Source organism: Eumetopias jubatus, unplaced genomic scaffold (genome assembly GCF_037043125.1).
Source record: "Eumetopias jubatus isolate StellerSeaLion01/CBP00866 unplaced genomic scaffold, mEumJub1_p1.0 scaffold_4, whole genome shotgun sequence".
NCBI classification, from domain to species: domain Eukaryota; kingdom Metazoa; phylum Chordata; class Mammalia; order Carnivora; family Otariidae; genus Eumetopias; species Eumetopias jubatus.
Genome location: NW_028274810.1, coordinates 151,454,178 through 151,467,362, shown reverse-complemented (window position 1 = coordinate 151,467,362; position 13,185 = coordinate 151,454,178).

Below are 13,185 nucleotides of genomic sequence, written 5' to 3'. Positions count from 1 at the left end.
AGAGGGAGTCCTCAGTGCCTCCTGCACTTGGGAGACTATATTTGATCATTTATAATATGAAGCCTACTGTAGCCACAAATCTAAATCACATTCTCCGACGTCAGCTTTATGAACAACCATGGCTCTCCATCTGATAGGCTTTTGTTTTATCTTTCAACGGATTCAGACAGTTGGCAGGAAAGAAAGCCATTATAATTTATCTGGCCTCCTCAAAACGCCAACATTTCTAATCCCCCAAAACAATTTGTTTGTCAGAGTTGCTTCAGCAGGAGAGAAGGACTCAAGAAAGTATTTTTTTCACCAGTTAGATAAAGAAAGCTTTGGAACTGCAAGTGTCATTAAGAGTGGGAAAAGAATAAAATTTAACTTCCAACATCAAATTCATTAGGGTCATAGAATCTGATTTTAGGACTTCAGCACCATGTCTAAATGAACCAACATACAAAAGCATACAACATACAAATACATACAACTTACAAAGATGTGCACTATCTTGTTGGCAAAGTCAGTTAATTTGCTGTTTAACTAGATGGATTCCAAACATACTCGGTAGAGCCTATTTTTACTAGGAATTAATTTTATCTTTTAAGAAAATCTGTCCAATATTAATTTTAACAGTTAAATATCCACTGATTATCAATTTTTCATTAGAACCCATTAGCAAAATTACCATATTTTTTTAACAAGAAAATCTATTTCAGTTACAAAAGCTAAAAGGTTAGTCCTTTCTCTGATTCAATGAACCCAGGAACTTGATTTGAAAGGCCAGAGTCACAGAGGGAGACTACCAACCACTCTGTGCATATTTATGGACTTGTTGTTCTTGTAGTAAGTACTCTCCTGACAGCCAGTGCTAAATCTAATCAATCATCCCTTAAATACATCATAGTGTAGATTCACCTCACTCCTTCATTAGCATTCATCAGCAATTAATCAACGCAGCAGGAGTCTCTAGAAAGTTCAACAATCCATAAGGTACATTTACATTAAAGATGAGCCAACATGAGGAGAGATAAAAAAGAAACAGGAGATGAGCAGTGTCAAATCTGTGGGAGAAAACTGAAGTTCGATTTGATCTTCAAAAAACAAAAATCAACAGAATTTGGTTATTCAGCCTAAGACTTAAACTCTTGATTAACAAGCAGTAGCCTGCGTAACTCTATTACAGTTGTCACAAACAGATTTATGCTCCCATCAGCCTGCTGAGTACATTTGTTCCGCTTCAGGTAAGCCTTATGTATTGTCATTATATCTTCAAAAGGAATGAAAAGACGTTGTATCCAATTTTTTGCAATTGTGGGCAATAGCTTAATTCAGTCCTTAACTGTGTTCTTGCCGAGAGTTGAGGGTTATAATGGAAGCCTATTTCCCTGTAGGATGAAAAGGAGTCCTGCTGTGGAGTATAATACCCTGAACTCATGGCTGAGAGTTGTATTGTGCCCACTGAAGTGTCTCTCTTCAAAATGAGAGAAATAGGGAGGAGGTGTCCTTCCCTGGTCAGTGTCAGCAGAGCATCAGGAATCCTGAAGACCCCTTCTGCCTAACTAACCTCACGAAATTCCTCTGAGCTCTCAACCAACCTAATGTCAGTTTTCCCATCAGAGAAAGACAGTCTCACGAATCATTTCTGGAGGGTGAAAAAATTAATAATGCAAAAAAAAGCATTTTTCATGCACATTTTAATGTCTTGGTTTAATTATTCCAACTTACCATCTGATTTAAAAGTAATTCAAAATCGCTGTGTTCACATGAGAAATGTGCAATAGCCAGATAATTTCAAAGCTTCCAAATAATATTAACTCACAGAAAGAGGTCTAAAAGTGTCATAAAGATAGCAACTCCTGAAGCCATCCTGAGGTGATTCCAATAATACCAACTTGGGATATAAATGCTAAATGATAACGGACATATTTTAGCACGCGATATGTTTAATTTAGACACACAGAAGTGTGCATGTACCCGATTATAACAGTTACAAACAATTTTCACTTGTTCCACACATGTTGAAGTCTTTGACTCCGGCCGTGAATTGAAACCCTTTTTCCCCCGAACAAATACCTCAAACTTCAGTATAATCCAAACACCCTGCATCAGTAAACTTATCTCAGCAAGCATGAGCCCGGAATTGCTACCAACAGGATTGCTTTATTTTGGGAGTAGCAAAGGGCCTTGAAAGATTTGAGTCTCATACTGCAGTGGAAAGAAAGACCTAGATTTGTTTTTTCCCTTTAAAGAAAATTTTTACAAATGTCGCAGTTTGTTGAATTGGTCCAGTCCGGTTCTCGGTGGTTATAATTCAGAATAAGAGTGAAGTAGCTAGCGGCCCAACATGGCTCGTCATTGGAGTTTCAAAATAGACTTCTGAACTCTTCTGAACCACTGCCACCTACCTCTCTTTTTGTTGAGTTGTTCTGGATGTTTTCTAAAAGCAGACTGTATTCTGGATTTATTTTGAAGGAAAATAGCCTTCTTAAAATTGTGTCTAAATAATTCGTCTTTAATTTTTTTTCCCCCATATACCTTCCGTCAAGGTTCAAGCGCATTTCTACGCGCACATTTCAGAAGCTGGTCGGTGGGGATGGGCTTAGAAAAAAAATTTTTTTTCTTATCCTACTTGTCTATTTTATCCCAGCAGTTCACTTCCCCGAAGAAAAACAATACAGGCCTGGATAAGAAACTGAATTAGCTGATAAAAGCATTAAATTAGAGACATGTGAAGATATCACTCAGGCCACTGAAGCCTCTACAGAGCTCTACTCAAGTCTAGCAGTAGCTCACATCCTCCTCACCAGAGCCTCTGACCACAGTCATCGGCAGTGACTGACAGGCTCACATCAAGAGGCATCAAACCTTCATACATTTTTAAATACCCCAATGATCCTAATGGAGAATTTAAAACAATTTGGGAATTCAATATTAGGGAAATGCATTCATATGCAAGATCAGACCAACATATTAGCCAATACTCCGAGTATTAATGGACCTTAGAACTAAATCTGTCCAGTTGAAGATAATTCATAAGGCCTTTTGGACACCAAGGATGGTCCTGAGGGTGGGTGGCTGGGGAGGACAGAATCAGGAATTGGGAATAAAAGGCGAACGAACAGGACTGGGAGAGGGGATGGGGGTCAGCGCCACAGAGCTAGATGCAGACAGAGAAGTAAGTGATTGGTTTTGGATCTTCCGTTTTCCAGGCAAATGAAATCATGCATTACACCACTTTTTAGCCGTTCAGGTAGATAGCTGAGGATTCTCAGCTCATAGAATCATGAGTTTAAAAATGAACAAGATAAAAAGGATTTCACATAGTAACTATGTTCACAGTAAAATAACAAGGAGCTGTCATATTACTCCAGAGGTAGTGCATTCCTAAAGCACAAAATAGAGATGCTGCTCATTCTCATTTAAAACGAAACTTAGGAAAGAGAAAAAAAACAAATTTCTTACACTAGTGTGATTTTAGACACGTTACTTAATCTCTGCTTCAGTTTTCTCATATATAAAACAAAGATAATAATAATATCAACCTCTCTGAGTTGTTATGAGGGCTATGTGATTCAATTTTTGTAAAGAGTTTAAAAGAAGACCTGGTATATAGTAAGCATTATACATGTATTGCTGTTGTTATTAAAGTTTCAAGTCTCAGAATTTCTCAAGTGCAATATGATAAAGACCTTTTCAGAAAAGGTGATTAATGCATACTGGAAAGTCTTAAATTTCCTAGTTCAATACCTGATTCATTAAATGTTAGATATTAGTTCATTATCCATATAGATACTAATAATAGATTAAGCAAAGAGCCCAGAGGCAAGATTCAGGAATAAAATTCCGGAGCACCTTGACCAACTCTGACTCAGCTGCAATATACATAGAAGTAATTCCAGTTGTTTATTTGATAAAGAAATAAAGAAGGACTATCCTTATATCCATGGTTCACAATGTTTTAATATACATGGATGAGTTTATTAAAGCAATGGACCATATGAACTACCCACCCCGACTTTCTGGGTTGTCTGATACATTCTCAAGAGGACTTTGGAGAAGAGCAATGCATCTAATGAACCACTGATAAAGGATGTTACAAGTAAATGATGATTGTACCAGAATTAAAAAAACAACAGACATTGCTGTAGTATAAACTTAAATGCTAAAATAGTTTACCAATAAACTGAAGTTCTCTGGGCCACAAATTGTGACTTAAGAGTGAAGAATCCTTCTACCAAGTAGACACTCACCGGTCACACCAGTACAAGGAATAAATAGAAAAAAAAAATCTTCGCTTTTTCCTATTTCTTGAGAAAGTGCCATAAGCAATACTAATGGTAAAGAGGCCATTCTTCCAAAATTCAGCCAGTTCTCGTGGTCGTAAGTTATTTGGTTGAACTTCATTCTTTACAGAAAAAAGAAACATTTACAAATGCTTTTGGGATAGTAAATTCTTTCATGAATCACATGCAAGTTAGAAATGACAAAAGAACAGTGAAGAATTATAGGCATAATAGGGCCTTGGACAAAAAAAGAGAAACCTCTCTGAAAGGGAAATAAAGGAGATGATATAAGAGCTTTCCCCTATTTGCTTTTGTTCATTTTGTTGGCTAGTTGTTCAAGTATCATCTTTAGAAAGGTGAAACCATGACACTTAGGCAAATATAAAATGACCACATGTCAAAGATTTTATTTAAGTTAGTAAATAGTAAGGGAACCAGTAAGATGTTAAAGCTGGTCCACTAATAGTAATAATTAATAATAATAATAATAATGCCTTTGAGAAGCTAGTATATACAGGCCACTTAACAAAGAAATGCTTGGCTAAGATTGCTCATTAGATATAGAGCAGGTTAGTGTCCAACAGAGCCCCAAACAGAAACATTTGAGTTTATTTATTTCAGTGGGCAGATATTCTTTGCATCTCTTTTGAAAAAAAAAAAAAAACTCTACCAGCTAATCTCTGCCTTTACAGTGTTGCAATTACTCAGCCATTATGGAAAGTCAAGCCAAGCACTGCAAGGACAGAACACCCAGTAATCTCATTTGCCTATTTATGAGTTTTGAATAATTTTTCTGACATCACTATCACTATATTACATGCATGCTTTCTTTAAAAAAGAAAACCCATGCACATTTTAACCACCCCTTTTTCTTAACAACAGAGCAATAACTTATTTGCTAGCAGTGTGAAATATTCATATGATGTTCTGTTCATGCGAAATATTCATTTTCCCTAAAATTCTCAGTCATTGTTTTCTTAAAAATGCAAAGCTGTTGTTGAGCAGTTTGCTTAGAAATCAAATCAACTTCATGAGCGGCACACATACATCATGTTTTGCTTATAAACAAAAGTCATTCTCAACAAATTCAAAACCAGAAAAAAAATCTTGAACATTTCACAGTAATAATGACACGTTAGTTCAGGTAAGGATTTATGAGTTGATTGTAAATATATATGTAAATACATACACTGGATCCCTATTTTATAAAGTGGGATCTATCAAAATTAAGATACTTTTGGTGATTAACAACTTTGAAATGGTATGCTAAAGTATCATGAGAAATGAACAATATACATTCTGAGAATCTTAAACTTCTCTGTTATTAACATTAGTTACATAGTGAAATTATTAATCAGAAGGTTTGATTCTAGTTTTATTTATGAGGGAGAGATGAGAAATTGATTAACTATCAGCTGTAGTGTGTCAAATCTCTTAGAAATGTTTTTCTGTTTTGGTTTTAAATAAGACCAAGTTGGTACAAATGAATATTACTCAGAGTCACATAACTAATTTTTATATAATCCAGCCTCAAAGATGCACGGAATTGCCTGATTTTAGTTTGGAGAATCTAGGAATAAGGTTTGAAGCGTATAGCATGTAACAGTAATTTGGGAAGGTTGTTTAGGATACAGCAACCATAACCATGTCTGGCAATTTTCAATTACAGAAACAAAATTAGCCCTGACACAGTCATGAAAAGGAGCTCAAATCCAAAATTTGGGACAATTGCATTCACATGGCCATGCGATACCCACTTACATGTGTACTTCTCACTACACAGATTAGAACATTACAAAGAACATGAAGGGTGTGGTGATTATATTCATTAAGAACTTCTTTGTATAACAAACTTCCCTAAAACGTGTTAAGTTGTGATTCAACTTACAAAATTCAGTTTATTCAGAATTATCAATTAGCATATTGATTACTCATAACCATCTTTATCAGTACATTTCATGTAGATTAGTGTAAAAATGAACTCCATAATCTAAGACTGATAAGCTCCAGAGATACCTAATGTCAATGTTTAAATCACAATGAAACTAATTTTTAAAGGATCCGATTGACCTTTAAAGATGAATCCACAGGCAGTAAATAGAAAGTTTCACTTTTTAATCTCATGAAAGTATCCTTACTAATTGCATTGTTTTAGAGCTCTAAAGAATTTTTTTAAAATAAATATTTTTTCGACCTTTTGCTAGGCTGTTTATCGTGAGCTCCAAATGAAGCTTTTCTCCACACTTAAACTTGGACTTGGCAAATTGTTTTACTTTTGCATTAAGAGTCTTGATGCACTCTCTCACACCTCTGGTTATGCATTACATTCAGGGCCAAACTCAAAGAGATGATTATTTACCCTCAAGAGGTTTATATTCAAATAGTCCCAGCATCCTTGTATACTTGATGGTTTCCTTGATGTGTTATTTTCCATTACCTCCTGTGTTGGAATTTAGAGCTTAAACAACTCAAGCAATTAAATCACCATGGTGTACTCTCTTCTGCTATATGTCTGTTTGTTAGGAAGGCCCCCAATAGCAGTTTATATATTTCATATTGGGCACCTGCAAAAAAAGAAAACTCCAATTTTGAGGGGATGCATCTGGTATATATACTTAAACTCTGTGATGAAGCATGTGTTTTCAACTATGTCAATTCCAGATTTCCTGATTTGCTGGAAGTTGCATAAAAATTTAAATTGCATAGTCCCCTGAAACCACTCTACAAATAAATGCCAGCTATGTATATTGGTCAGAAAAGGCGGGGGCGGGGGGGAAGCACGGTAATCTGGGTTTTCCATCCCCAGCGCTGGCTGCATAACTATCATTAGGTTTGGCCCTCTTACTAGAAAGTCCAATTAGGATAAATCCCACCCTCTTGAAAGACCTGGAACCAATCACAATCATCTGAGGCATGCATGCTAATGATTCTCAGATAGAGAATGAGTCCCGAGGCTTTGACTTTCAGAGTATGGTGCCACGTATACGCCTATAAATGGGCAATGAGTGTGACAGGGAACAGTCCTCTTGGGAGTCCTTGTGCCTGTTCTTTGGTATATGGTCTCTCACTTAATTATGAGATTCAGTCTCACAAAAGTGGTTGCAGCATACTTGGGGTTCAGGCATAGTGTATGCAAGAGGCAGGTTAGATGTCTGACTTTGATTTTGCATTTGCCATCTTCTTGGTTGATTTCTTCGTCAATATATTTCAGGCACCTAGAACACCACCTGAAACATAAAATTGTTCAATAACTGATTACTGAGTGAGTGAATGAGTGAATGAATGAATGAATGAATGAGACAAAACTTACAAAACAATGAGGAAGCAAGAAGAGCCAGTTTAAAATATTTCTGGATTGAATATAGTCTATGACTTAATGCATACATACATATAACACACGCACATACACGAGAGACAATATCAGCATTGGCTGGAGTTCAGAGGAAAGGCTTCCTGAAGTCAGCATGATTTGCAATGGACTATGATTGGCTGGCAGGATTGATGAATAAGAAAGAAGTGGGAGGCGCTTGAGGCGAGTGGCTCTAAGGAGCACACTGCACTTACGCTCACTGGATTTAGTGTGTTTCATAAAAGTTTGATAAAACTCAGCTACTATCATGCCAAAAATTCAATAAGAAGTCTTAATTTGAGAATGTTCACTTTGTTCTCATTGAAATTCTGGTTACTGTTATTTCTCATTACATTTTGTTTACGAGTTCATTCAATGAAACATTCCTTAAACACCTACAGTATAGGATCTTCTGTGTTAAAAGCCAGAGATTCAAATTAAACCCTGTCCCTGTCCCTTAAGGGTTCACAATCTTATGGAGATGACTGACAAGAGAGCAGAACATTACACAGTATTATAAACACTTTGAGAACACCTTGAGGCCACATGTCCTCACTCCCCATAAAGGCCAAGGAGCTCCCATTTCCTTTATGAGATCTATTTCTCTGTGAGCTGATGTGCACTTTATATCGTTAAAGAGAAGATTTCAGGCAGTTAATAAAATTTTACATTTTTCTCCTTTTCTGGATCTGCACCTATATTGTGCTATTAATTCTGTAGACTAGTATATTCAAGACACAGAAAAATGGGTATCAAAGGTCATCACCCCAAACTTGTCTCCTCTTAACAAACTCTCCATCATCGTCCACTCTTTGGCACTCAAGACACCCACAAAAGTCATCTCAGTCAGTCCAAATAGATCTGGTTAGGCAAGGCTGTTAAATTATGATAATCACAAAAGAACTTACATTTTCAAGAGCATTTAAGCATTACACTGTTGCTTTTCCATGTTCTTAAAGTGTCTTAAAGTCTAAATGAAACAGACATAAAGGTCTGTTTCCTATGTTTTTTCTTTGACTAAGTTTACTGTAAGTTAGAGATAATGAATGTAAAACACCTGGCCCCTGGCCAAACTTCAGTTTAAGTTCAACATTATTAAGTAATGAAAGTCTCACTCAGAACCCACTTCTCTGCCTCATTAGAGGTGCAGATGTGAGGAGGGGCCATGGACTATCTCTTCCCCCAACCTCTGGAATGGCAGACGCACTAGCCCATCACTGCCAGTTGCTGCCATTAATTGAGCAGTTCCTTTGTCTCAAACTCTTGACATACATTATCTCCTTTCATCCCCCAAACTGCCCCTTAAGGAAAAGTTGTTATCTTTATTCCACTTTAGAGATCATGAAATAGAGGCTCATAGAGGTTAATTAACTTGCTAAACTCAGAATTAGTAAATGACAGAGCTGGCTTTTATCCCAAGTCCTCCATGCTCCTAAACCTTGTGTAATACTGCTTCCTAAACCTGTGAGGGGTTGGGGCGGAGCTCATTCCATTTCTAGATGCTTTCTGGATAAATGAACTTTTGTACTTTTTTCCTGGACAACTCAAGCCCCCCTTACTTTGGTGCATGTAGCTCTAAAAGTTCTTTCCTCTAGGGTTTTCTGTAGAAGGTCAAGAAAACTGGTTCAAATTCTATGCAGTAAGAGGTTTGCACTGCCTAGGACATAAGCTCTTTGTATCTCAGAATGTTAGTTCAGAATAATGACCCTGCTTATGCGCATACTCAGTGTGTGGTATAGGTAATGCCTCACTAGGACAGATGAGGGACTGGAGCACTCATAGAAGGAGCTAGCAATGTGGCATGGTTTATATGTATCTCAGGGGCAGAAGTAACATTGGACGCACATGATTGCCATGCCATAGGCCTGGTGGCGGACTTTGCTTGTTGCATTCCAAATCCACTCTCCATCTTTACTTTCTTAACTAAACCTGGATTTTGTTCAGGGTATTAAAAATATTCACATCATGAACTCTCTTGCAGCTACAGAGGTGCAAATAAAAGTCTACTGGATAGAGATTTGGGAAAAGCTGTTGTTTTTCTGATGAAAGATGACAGCCCTAGCTTCTTTTACCCTTTTGCTCTTTCTTCTTTCTGTCTGGAATACAGATAGGATGCCTGGAGGAAAAGCAGCCATCTTGTGACTGTGGGCACCAAACCTCTCAGGAAAGATGACAGAACAGGAAGTTAGAAGAAACTTGGGTTCTTATTTAATTACTTGAGCAGATGCATGAGCCTTGAATTGCCTGTTTCCACAGTAGAAAAGTCAACCTTTATTTGGTTAGACAGTACTAGTAATGTTTAATTTGTATTACATGCATCTCCAAATTATATAGACCTTGATCCTACTCTTACCTCAATATCTTTATTGTCATTCCTCAGCTAGAAAAAAATCAGTTAAAATAGCTTCTAAGAGTATAAATCTTAGCTATAGCTTTTACTCATGAGCACACATACTATGTATCTCTAGCTTTCTCTTCCATACCACACGGGCAAGACTGTGGACAAATAAGCAGAATTCTATTTAATTACTTTTCCTACCATTTAGAATGGAATTAGTCATTCTTTTAAGATTTTATTTATTTATTTTAGAGAGAGAGAGATTGAGCATGAGAGAGAGCAGGGGGCGGGGTGAGGAGAGGGAGAGAGAGAATCCCAGGCATACTCTAAGCTGAGTGCTCAGCCCAGCATGCGGCAGGATCTCATGATCCTGAGATCATGGTCTGAGCTAAAACCAAGAGTTGGATGCTTAACCAATTGAGTCAGCCAGGTGCCCTGGAATTAGTCATTCTTACATGTAATCTACCTCCAGGCCTCATGTGAAAAAAGTTAAAATATGTACAGTTATACTGGAAGAATAGAACCCTTTGCATATAAAATATAATCATTAGTAATGTATTAATAGTTTGCTCTGATTAGCGCCAGCTATTTTAAATTTGTTAAATGTTCTTCAAATATGTTATGAAAAATTTTAATGAATTATGAGTAAAACTCCCTCAGAACATGGCGTTGCTTTTTTTATGAATATGAATGCAATCAGTAGGTTTCTGTGGGCTCTAGAATTAAGCAGAATTAGGCCCCAAAAAGGATCAATTCTGGAAATGAGATAAAACACAAAGACCATAAGAAAAGGAAAAGAGGAATGGAGAAAGGCACAGGGAAACATGAGATTTTTGAAAAAGAAGAGAGCTTCCTCAGGAGAATCACTGAAGTGATCTTTAAAAATAGATCTCATTAAAGTGAAAAGAATAATGTTATCCTAACTATGACCCCAACAATTGAATAATTATTCTAATGAAGTATTTTAAAGCCATTATCTTTTGCAAAAAGAAATTGAAACAGGACAGTGAGTATGAATACAATAAAGGTGTAACTTGCCAGTGAATTCAACTAGAAATTTCATCAAATCCCAGCCTTATTCATCTGAATTTAGGGACCCACATATTTTGCACATTGATGTTCAATAAATATTCATTTTCTTTTCTTAATTAAAGAATAATACACTTGATCCAAATCAGTGGGTAATTATAAAATTATAAAATGACTTTTTAAAGTCATAAATAAGAAAGGCTAGAAATAAGAAAATGCTATATAAATGTTTTCTTACCATGGATTTTTTTTTTGAAGACTTTCACAGAGTTAGAACGTTCTTAATTATAAGTTCTATAAAAAGGCAAGAGTATGCCTAAAGCAACATTTTTGACCTTTCACTGGGAGATAAAACTTTGCAAATTTACTTTAAAATGACCATTAGATTTGGAGACAATGTGATCACGTGAGTGTCAGTTTGGCAGAATGGTCATAAATTAAAGGTGATGACAAACAGCAATGTTCAGAGCAGGGAGAGATCTCTCGTGAGGGCCACAGGGGTCGGAGTGAAGCTCTTGTCCTCTCTAACATCTGGATTATTGATGGGGAGCATTAATGATGTGAAAGACAGAGCACACAGCATGTTAATAAAATTTGCAGATGTTACAAATTTGGAAGCTGTTGCACACACCAGGAGACTAAGAATTAATACAAATGGATCTAATGAGATTACAAATACACAGAGAAAAGAGGACAATTAGATTCCATTTAGAAAAGTGCAACTAATCAATCTGGGAGGAGGTAATCAGAAACATGTTCACTCAGCAGGTCTGAAGACAAACCTGGGAAGTAATCAATTTAAACAAAAAATGCAAAGCACAATAATACCACTGCTGGGATCCAAGAAGCAGTATTGCTCCAAGATCAGTCAGCAGTGCCACCTGTGAGCTTTCTTCCATGGAACCATCCATGAAATGAGTAGATCTGAGGGAAGAGGCCTGAAAGCCCAAGACTATTAATTTGGAAGTTAAGAAATAAGAGCAGTTTCCTGGTGCCATGGTATTACCAACAACCATTTCCAAATTCTGGATTGAGCAGTCACAGGTCCACCAATGTGCTACAGTGTCTAAAGGAGGAGCGCTAAAAACGCTACCCACAGAACAGGCCCATTCAGGTGCGTGATCCAGGTCAACTACTCTTCTGATCCCAAAGGAACTGAGGATTTCAGGAGGTGGGTAGGGTTGTGAATGATCTTACTCACAGGTGTAAATATAGCCCAGGGGACCCAAGACCAGCATAAAGGTAAAAAACACAGACTTCTGGTGTCAGTTGCATCAGTTATGAGTATACAACCTCGGGAAAATAATTTACTTTGCTGTAGGTTGTTTAGCTGCTATACTATATTTGACTGCTATGTGCCTCCATTTTTTCCCTTATAATATAGATATAATAACACCTGTCTTTCAGAGTTGTTAGAGGATAAAGAATAACGTTTATAAAGTGATTAGCACCATCAGTACTAATGATTTCCCTGTGAATTTGGTTGTCTTTAGTCTGTGAATCTATGAAGTTCTTTGAAGTCCCAAGGGCAATTGGAAGTCCTTGATCAGTTATTTTGAGGATATTATGGGTTAACATTTTAATTCTTAGAGCCCACATGCACACAAACTTACTCTAAGGATTGTCATTATCAGACTAGATAAACTCACAGCAGCACAATGAGCAGTGATGTAATAATTACATGGCAATTAGAAAACCAAATCACCTGGGCCAGCATGTCCCTAGAGAGGAAGAAGGAGAGAGAGTGTAACACTGAACACAATGAAAAATCAAGGCCATTTGGGTGTGATGGGGCTTCAACTCCAAGACTCCTATCAGGACAGCAAAGGTTCAAGGGTGGTGTTCAAAAGTCGAACTGGAAACAGGGCAAGATCGGTAGTAGTAAGGCCCCACAAGATCATCTCCTGTCACTACCACACAAGTGCTTTCTGCATTAAAGGCCCACTCGCTGGGTTGAGTCAGCAGAAAGAACAAATATTAGCAGAAGTCCCAAGAATTTGTCACAGAAAGATAAAATGCAGTCATTTATGACAAAGCAAGCAGAGGCCAACATTAAAGGCTAGGAGGTAGCCCAACTTTAGGACAAAACAAGAAATAGTTTCCCAGGCAGTAGAGACAGACCCAGGTCATGGGCTGGGAAGGTGGACAGAGGCAGGCTCCAGTGAATCGAGGCTCTGGAGGTAAAAGCAATAATGGAAAAT